Source organism: Lepidochelys kempii, chromosome 1 (genome assembly GCF_965140265.1).
Source record: "Lepidochelys kempii isolate rLepKem1 chromosome 1, rLepKem1.hap2, whole genome shotgun sequence".
Lineage (NCBI taxonomy): Eukaryota > Metazoa > Chordata > Testudines > Cheloniidae > Lepidochelys > Lepidochelys kempii.
Window position 1 is genome coordinate 155,386,146 of NC_133256.1, and position 9,005 is coordinate 155,395,150.

Below are 9,005 nucleotides of genomic sequence, written 5' to 3' on the forward strand. Positions count from 1 at the left end.
CTGGTGCTGAAATTGTTTGGCTGGATGGAAGAGACACACATACAAATCCCCATCGATGTAGCTCTTGAAGCAGATCCTAAGAAACAGATTCATGTTCACAGGAGAGCGGAAGGGCTGCGTGGCATGACTAGTAAAACCACAGTTTGAAAGCCCCAAGGCAGAACACATTGTTACTAAGTGATCCAAATCCATCCTTCTCCTGGTCGAATGCTATTAAATGTTTACCTATGAAATTTATTCCTTTCTATCTCAAAATGCTTTCCCTCATCCCCCTCCCATAACTGAGACTCCAAATGCTCTCTCATTTCAGTGGCCAGTTGCACTGTGTCAAAGGGATTGTATTAGAACTTGTTTTACCATTATTAATAGTCATAATCCTTTGTTCACATGGTGGCTGATCCTGTGTCATTTAAGCCGGGGGAGCGTTAGCACTGATTTCATTGGGTGCACGATCAAACCCTTATACACCATCTTCCATCAGAGGATTTCAAAAGTGCTTTACAAGGATTCTAAGAGTTTAAAGTTCTCCCGATGTGTGGAATAAATGACCTACAACCGTGTGTGTGAAGTTGAACATCATATCTACCATTTGTCCAGCAACAGAGGGAATTTAAATAACAGCCACAAGCTATTAGCTTCTTTATCATTAAACTTCCAAGTGATCCTCCTGTAGAACACCTCTTCAAATGTGTGTATGCCTTACATAGTGTTTTGAAACTCACCGTAAACGATGCTGGAGGAGAGCCTAAGGCTATGTCTACACTACCCTAGAGTTCAGACTATGGAGGCGAGTAGCAGTGCACACCAACGTGCTGTGCTGTAACTCCCCATGTGGATGCTGCGGGTGCAAACTTAAAGGGCCTTAGTTCACACTAACATAGTCCCCTTTGAAGAGCATGTTATCTGGATGCATGTTTTGCATGTTAGTGCAAACTCAGGACCTTTACATTCACACCTTCAGTCTCCACACAGGAGAGTTACAGCATAGCACTTTGGTCTGCACTGCGGGGCTGTGTAGACATGCCCTTAGTCTCCTGATTTAGGCCCCAGACCAGCACCTACTTCTGCAGCAGCAGACCCTTATGTCTGCACAAAGCCCCATTGAACTTCTAACGATGCTGGCTTTGGTGGGACCCAACTGAGAGTATCAATTCAGGACAAATTGCTTAGAGCAGGGCAGTTACAGCCCAAGGCTGGGGTTCCATTGCACACCAGGGCAAACCAAACCAGCCAAACGGAGAAGACTTCGGTTTTACCCCACTGGCTAACCATAAGGTAACACAAGCAATTCCCTTAGATACTCCAGGTTCCAGCTATGACCACCAGTGCCACTCGTTATGGGGGGCAGATGGTTCTGAAAACCAATACCCCAGTAAAAGGAAAAAGGTTCTCTCAATCCCAAAGGACCAAGCCCCAGACCCAAGTCAATATACAAATCAGTTCTTACCCACAAATCACACTGTTGAGAACCCTTTAGAATCTAAAATCTAAAGGTTTATTCATAAAAGGAAAAAGATATAGATGAGAGCTAGAATTGGTTAAACGGAATCAATTACATACAGTAATGGCAAAGTTCTTGGTTCAGGCTTGCACCAGTGATGGAATAAGCTGCAGGTTCAAATCAAGTCTCTGGAGTACATCCACAGCTGGGATGGGTCATTCAGTCCTTTGTTCAGAGCTTCAGTCTGTAGCAAGGTTCCTCCAAAAGTAAGAAGCAGGATTGAAGACAAAATGGAGGAGTTTTCAGGGCCTTTTATATCCTCTGCCCAGTGGAAGATCACAGCAGCAAGATGGAGTTTGACGTCACATAGGCAAGTCACTTGTCCATGCATGACTCAGTCCTTTACAGGCCAATGACATTGTTTACATGCTAGTTTGAACGTTCCGAGGAAAGCTCAGCTGTGGATTGGCATCTCCCAAAGTCCATTGTCAGTTAAGTGTTTCTTGATAAGACTATTCTCAGTAAGTGCCCATTCTCAAGAAGCTGACCAAATGCTTCATTGAGGCTTCTTAGAATCAAAACATATTGAGGTACACGTACATAGCCAATATTCATAACTTCAACTACAGAAATGATACACACATACAGATAGCATAATCATAACCAGCAAATCATAACCTTTCCATAAACACCTTACTGGGACCTCTTTTGTGTAAGATTTGGTGCAACTATAGGACCTTGGTTGCAACAATGATCTATATGGTCACAGTTTAGGTCAGTAACGTCACAGAACTCCATTGGTATCTTAAGCTGTGGCTACACTACAGAGCTTACAGCGGCACATTAATTTATTCTGCCTGTAAGGTAGAGAAGTGCTACTACCCCCATTTTACAGATGGAGAACTGAGGCACACTGAGATATTTAGGCTCCTAACGTCTATTGATTTCAAATTAGGAGCCTAGGTACTTCTGTGGAGCTGGGCCAGAGAGACTATGTGTGTTGCCCAATGTCAAAAAGGAAGTCTGCGGCAGAGCAAGAGTTAAACCCAGGCCTCCAAAGTCAAAAGCTAGTGTCCTAACCACTGGCCGATCCTTCCGCTCCATCTAGCCTGGCAAGTCTTCTATTTCTAGTGTTTTCTTCACTCACCAGAAACCACAAGTCAACACAGGCTAGCCAATATAGTTGTTAAAAAACATGTGTTTTGTTATAGGCTACCAACAGAACTATGCTGCCATCTTTGTGTTGTACTAAACATTGTTTAGTAAAAGAAGATTCAGACAGTGGTTTAACAGTAGTGCATGTTTGTTCTCAGTTTTAAAGTCATATTCAGAGTTTAAGGCCAGCAAGGACCATGAGATCATCCAGGCTGACCTCCTGTATTTCAACACTTTGTGCCATTATCTAGGTACCTCTGTACCTAGCCCAGTCACTTGTGTTTGGCTAAAGCATACCTTCCAGAAAGGCATCTAGTCTGGACCTGAAGACATCCAAACATGGAGAATCCACCATTTCCCTTGATAGTTTGTTCCAATGGTTGATCACCATTACACTTAAGAATTTGTGCTTAATTTCTCATTTTAAATGTATCTGGCTTCAGCTTCCAGACATTGGTTCTTGTTCTGCCTTTGTCTGCTAGATTAAAGAGCCCGTGAGAACTCAGTATTCTCTCCCCATGAAGGCACTTGTACACTGTAATCAAGTTCCTCTTGATCTTTTGGATAAGCTCAACAAATTAAGCTCCTTATGTCCCTTACTAAAAGGCTTTGTCTCCAGCCCCCAAATCATTTTTGTGGCTCCCCAATTTTTCTGCTGTCTTTTTAAAATGTGGACACCAGAACTGTATGTAATATTCCAGTATTGGTGTCACCAATGCCATATACAGAGATAAAATCACCTCCCTCCTCATACTCACAACTCCCCTGTTTATATACCCAAGGATCATATCGCCTTTTTGCCACAGCATCACACTAGGAGCTCATGTTCAGTTAGTTGTCCTCTATGACCCCCAAACCCTTTTCAGTCACTGTTTTCCAGGTTGCAGTCCCCTATTCTATCGGTATGACCTGCATTCCTTGTTACCAGATGTATAACTTTGCATTTGGTTGTGTTATAAGGCATTTTGTGTGACTAGGCCCAGCTTACCAAGCAATCTAGTTTTGTCTGTCAATATCACTGACCACTCCGCCAATCTTTCTCATCTACAAATTTTATCAGAAGTGATTTTACAGTTACTTCCAGATCTACAGGCCAGTCAGCCTCACCTCAGTCCCTGGAAAAATCATGGAGCAGGTCCTCAAGGAATCAATTCTGAAGCACTTAGAGGAGAGGAAAATGATCAGGAACAGTCAGCATGGATTCACCAAGGCAAGTCATGCCTGACTAATCTAATTGCCTTCTATGACGAGATAACTGGGTCTGTGCATGAAGAGAAAGCAGTGGATGTGTTGTTCCTTGACTTTAGCAAAGCTTTTGACGCGGTCTCCCGCAGTATTCTTGCCAGCAAGTTAAAGAAGTATGGGCTGGATGAATGGACTATAAGGTGGATAGAAAGCTGTCTAGATTGTCGGGCTCAACGGGTAGTGATCAATGGCTCCATGTCTAGTTGGCAGCTGGTATCAAGCGGAGTGCCCCAAGGGTCGGTCCTGGGGCCGGTTTTGTTTAATATCTTCATTAATGATCTGGAGGATGGTGTGGATTGCACCCTCAGCAAGTTTGCAGATGACACTAAACTGGGAGGAGAGGTAGATACGCTGGAGGGTAGGGATAGGATACAGAGGGCCCTAGACAAATTGGAGGATTGGGCCAAAAGAAATCTGATGAGGTTCAATAAGGGTAAGTGCAGGGTCCTGCACTTAGGACGGAAGAACCAATGCACCGCTACAGACTAGGGACCGAATGGCTCGGCAGCAGTTCTGCAGAAAAGGACCTAGGGGTTACAGTGGACGAGAAGCTGGATATGAGTCAACAGTGTGCCCTTGTTGCCAAGAAGGCCAATGGCATTTTGGGCTGTATAAGTAGGGGCATTGCCAGCAGTTCGAGGGACGTGATCATTCCCCTCTGCAGTAGACTGGTGAGGCCTCATCTGGAGTACTGTGTCCAGTTTTGGGCCCCACACTACAAGAAGGATGTGGAAAAATTGGAAAGAGTCCAGCGGAGGGCAACAAAAATGATTAGGGGACTGGAACACATGAGTTATGAGGAGAGGCTGAGGGAACTGGGGATGTTTAGTCTACGGAAGAGAAGAATGAGGGGGGATTTGATAGCTGCTTTCAACTACCTGAAAGGGGGTTCCAAAGAGGATGGCTCTAGACTGTTCTCAGTGGTAGCAGGTGACAGAACAAGGAGTAATGGTCTCAAGTTGCAGTGGGGGAGGTTTAAGTTGGATATTAGGAAAAACTTTTTCACTAGGAGGGTGGTGAAGCACTGGAATGCGTTACCTAGGGAGGTGATGGAATCTTCTTCCTTAGAAGTTTTTAAGGTCAGGCTTGACAAAGCCCTGGCTGGGATGATTTAATTGGGGATTGGTCCTGCTTTGAGCAGGGAGTTGGACTAGATGACCTCCTGAGGTCCCTTCCAACCCTGATATTCTATGATTCTATGATCATTGATGAAAAGTCTTCACTGTGTTGGGCCTAGTACCAATCCCCGCAGAACCCTCCATTCAATGATGACTCCCCATTGACAACTATTTTTTGGGATCTGTCAATTAGCCATTTCTTAATCCATTTAATGTATGCTTCACTGATATTGTATAGTGCCCATTCTTTAACTGGAATGTTGTGCAGCACTAAATCAAACACCTTACAAAAGTCTAAGCATATTACATCTACGCAGTTATTTTTAATCCACCAAACTTGTAATTTCACCAAAAAATGAAATCAGCTTTGCTTGACAAGACCTACTTTCATAAAATCCTGTTGACTGGCATTAGTTATATTCCTATCCTTTAATTCTTTATCAATTGAATCCTCTATTAGCATTTTCATTATTTTGCCCTGGTTCCAAAACATGTCAAAATATGCCACTTTTTAAAATTATAGTCAAAAAAAGGAAGACATCAGGCCAGGAGATCACAGTGTAAATATTTGTACTGTTCCAAAATCTTTATAATAAATATAAAATGTCAGACCAACCACAAGGCAGCTGGAACCTTCTTATCAGGAATCTCATTGTAAACTGGCTTCGCAGGCTGGTTTGATAAAATGCCAGTGAATTTTAGTTCATTTGGTGGTGAAAGTACACACAACATGAATTATTAATGCTGTCTTTTAAAATAATGTATTGTGTGTTTCTTATTTTTAATGTCTGCAGTAGACAGGAGTTTCCCTATAACTTGTAAAAATCATGGCAAGTCATTGAAGATGGCAATATATGCCAGTGTACCCCCAAAGTTTTTCCCTCACAACTTCAATTTTGGTTATTGTTGCTAAACTACCAAATACAGCTGAGCAGAAAACAGAATTTCTTCCCTGTGAAAAAATGAGGGTTTTGGTTTGTTTGTTTGGGGGGGGGGGAACTATCCTGATTTGGTATGAAAAGTCTAAAACTCCACCACCACCTCCACCCCTTTTTTCTTTTTTGTAAAGAAAGTAAATCCAGAGAAATTCCCTGTCAGGAGAACTGAAACTTGCCTTCTCCCTGCCTGGTATGCAGGTAGGCTGCCTGACCTAGCTGGCAGGCAGGCGAAGGACCAGTTAAACAGAGAAGCTGGCCAGCCCAGGGAAATAGCTAGTCAGGGATCTAGGGATACTGGGAACCCTGAGAGCCCACAAGTAATCCGTCTGGCAAGTGAGCTGGCCATCAGCCTCCCCAATTAATGTTGAGAGTGGAATTAATAAAATCAGCATGTTCCCACAGAATGTTTTGGTTCTGTTGAATCAACTTTTCAGATGGAAAAACTTCTGTCAGAACATTTTTGACCAGCTTCACACCGCCGGCAAACAAATTTCCCAACTGTATGAACATTCCTTTCACCAATCTATAGCTACGTTTGCACTGTTTGTTATTAAGGTCATGAACCAAGTTAGACAACTGACGCAAATTTAACCCTTATTTTTCTGCCTAATCATCTTCAGTGCTCTTTCAACCAACCCTGCCAGCTCCAATTGAACAAAGAATTACAACTGGAGGAATAACAACACTTAAAGTTGTATGAGCATTTCCATTAGAAACCCCCTATTTATTTTTAATCCCTCTTAACTGTGCATGATAATCAAGGTGGGCCATTTCCAGCACAATAGGATGTGGTGCACACTGCTAGCAGTTTTTACAATTGACGACAAATTGTACTGTATATGCACTTAGGCCTCAGTGAGTCACGCTCCACTCTGCAAGTTCCAAAGCATGTCTGAACTGATTGCTAAATTTTCTCAGAAACTCAAGAAAAGACAAAAGGTATTGTTGTTATTCTCAACAATTCCACAAATTCAAAGTTCACAGAATTCAACTCCAGCCTAGGGCAGGAGGTCAGAAAGTCCTGAGTTCCAGGCTCATCTTTTCCACTGACTGGTCTTCAATCTGGTGTTTTTCTTAGACCTCCAGTTCCTCAAATCCTGGGATTGGGTAGGACTCTCAGTTTTGATTTTAAAACATTTGCTTGAATGGCAAAACTGCCCATGACCTCTATGCAAACAGGGTCCAACCCCTTCCTATTTCATTTACAGACCTTCTATTTTTCTGAGAAAAGCATTTTTTTGGGTCCCTGCCCTACCATAAAGAACCAGACACATCAACAGAATAGTTTGTAGTTTACTCTCAAGGAAATGCATATTTGCCCTTTTCTTCTGAGATGCCGAGTGTATGCATGTGGTTGGAATACCAGAATGCAGCTGGAGACCATATCTGTGGTCTGAACTTTTACGGAAACAAGATTGTGTTTTCTTTTGTAAGTGAACTGAAATTGGTCCTTTGGGGTTTTCCAAGCTCAGTTTCTAGTTTCCCAGTGTTGGCCCTGTTTTTCACTCAGGTAAAGTCCATGCACCCCTTACAAATAAAGCATTGTCTTGAATGAAAAAAGAAAAGGAGTACTTGTGGCACCTTAGAGACTAACCAATTTATTTGGTTAGTCTCTAAGGTGCCACAAGTACTCCTTTTCTTTTTGCGAATACAGACTAACACGGCTGTTCCTCTGAAACCTGTCTTGAATGAGTGCCACCAACTTTTCCAGAATCTAAACTTTCATTTATGTTTGCAAACAAACCCAGATAGAGGCTGAGTTTAACCCAGTACACTGCTGTCCTCCTTAGGCTACACAGAAAGCTTCAGTGCCTCTGCTGATGCTCTGAGCTTTACCAAGCTGTCGCACAGTGAAGGAGTCTGGTCTGCTCTCGCTGCTGCTACTCAGAGCTCTGTGAAGAATGACAAGAATCAGGCCAGTTTCATTCAAGTGCTGTTTGGGAATGTGATGAGCAGCTTCAAAGGCATGTACCAGAGCTCATTAGTGGAGAGGAAAGGATTCCAGAAATGTAAATGGGGGGTGGAGGGGAGAATCGAGTAGTAGAGACCTTCCCAATCACAGCAGCCAGGAGGCTGAGGGAGGGGTGCAGTACTGAGATCCCCAGCACCCATCCACAGACCAGCCAGGCATCTCTGGAGTAGGAAGAGCACAGTGAGACAATGTGCCTTCCCCATCCAGCAGTCAAAGAGGGTTCTGAGTTGGGGGGAAAAGACAGAGGAGTAAATCCTCAGCTGGTGTAAATTGTCATAATTCCATCCAAGTCAATGGAGCTGTGACGATTTGCTGCTGAGTCTCTGCCTGCCTCAGTATCCAGAAACAGCACCCTGTTAAGAGTACCAGCAATCACTTCTGTCCCAAGAGCTAGGGAGGCCGGTGTTCACTTCCCATTTATGAGAAGGGGCTGGTGAGGGAGTGTAGGAAAGGGGTGTGTGGATGTAGAAGGGGACTCAGACGGGAGGGATCACAAGAGGGATTGATGGGAGACTTTAGAAAAGAGAAGTACCATGCTGCCTAACGCTGGGGATATAAATGAAAGGAGTGAAAGAAAGCATAGAACACACACGTAGAGGGAAAGGAAGCCAGAAGGGGTGACAGAAGAGAGGAAACAGACACTGAAGACACAAACAGAAAGAGATGCACAATGATCTATTCAAGGGAAGAGAGAAGGGGGAAATAAAAGCAAAGCCAGGAATGGTGAGAAGATCTCACACAATTAGTAATACATATTTTTTTTAAAAAAGCATTGGCCATAAAATTGCTTGCTTACTGTACTAAATTATAAAATATTGACAAACAATACGCGGCTGCTCCATTCCTTTCAGTTGCAATAGTGTAGCTTGCAGAGGCCATGGCAGCACAGCTAGTAGGTGCAGGTACAATTTCTTTAAGCCCTAATCTAGGATTTTTCATCAGTCTGTGTTGAAGCCTGTACCCCACCAGGGAGGTACTTGGCTGGGAACCGCACACTATGCCTTTATGAAAGCAAGACTTTCCTCCCTTCCCTTCTCTGAGCATCCCTGGCAGCACCGCACCCTGTACCGTCAGGCCCATGTTTTCAAAAGTGGTCTCTGATTTTGCATACCCAATTTAAGACATTTGAGGTACTC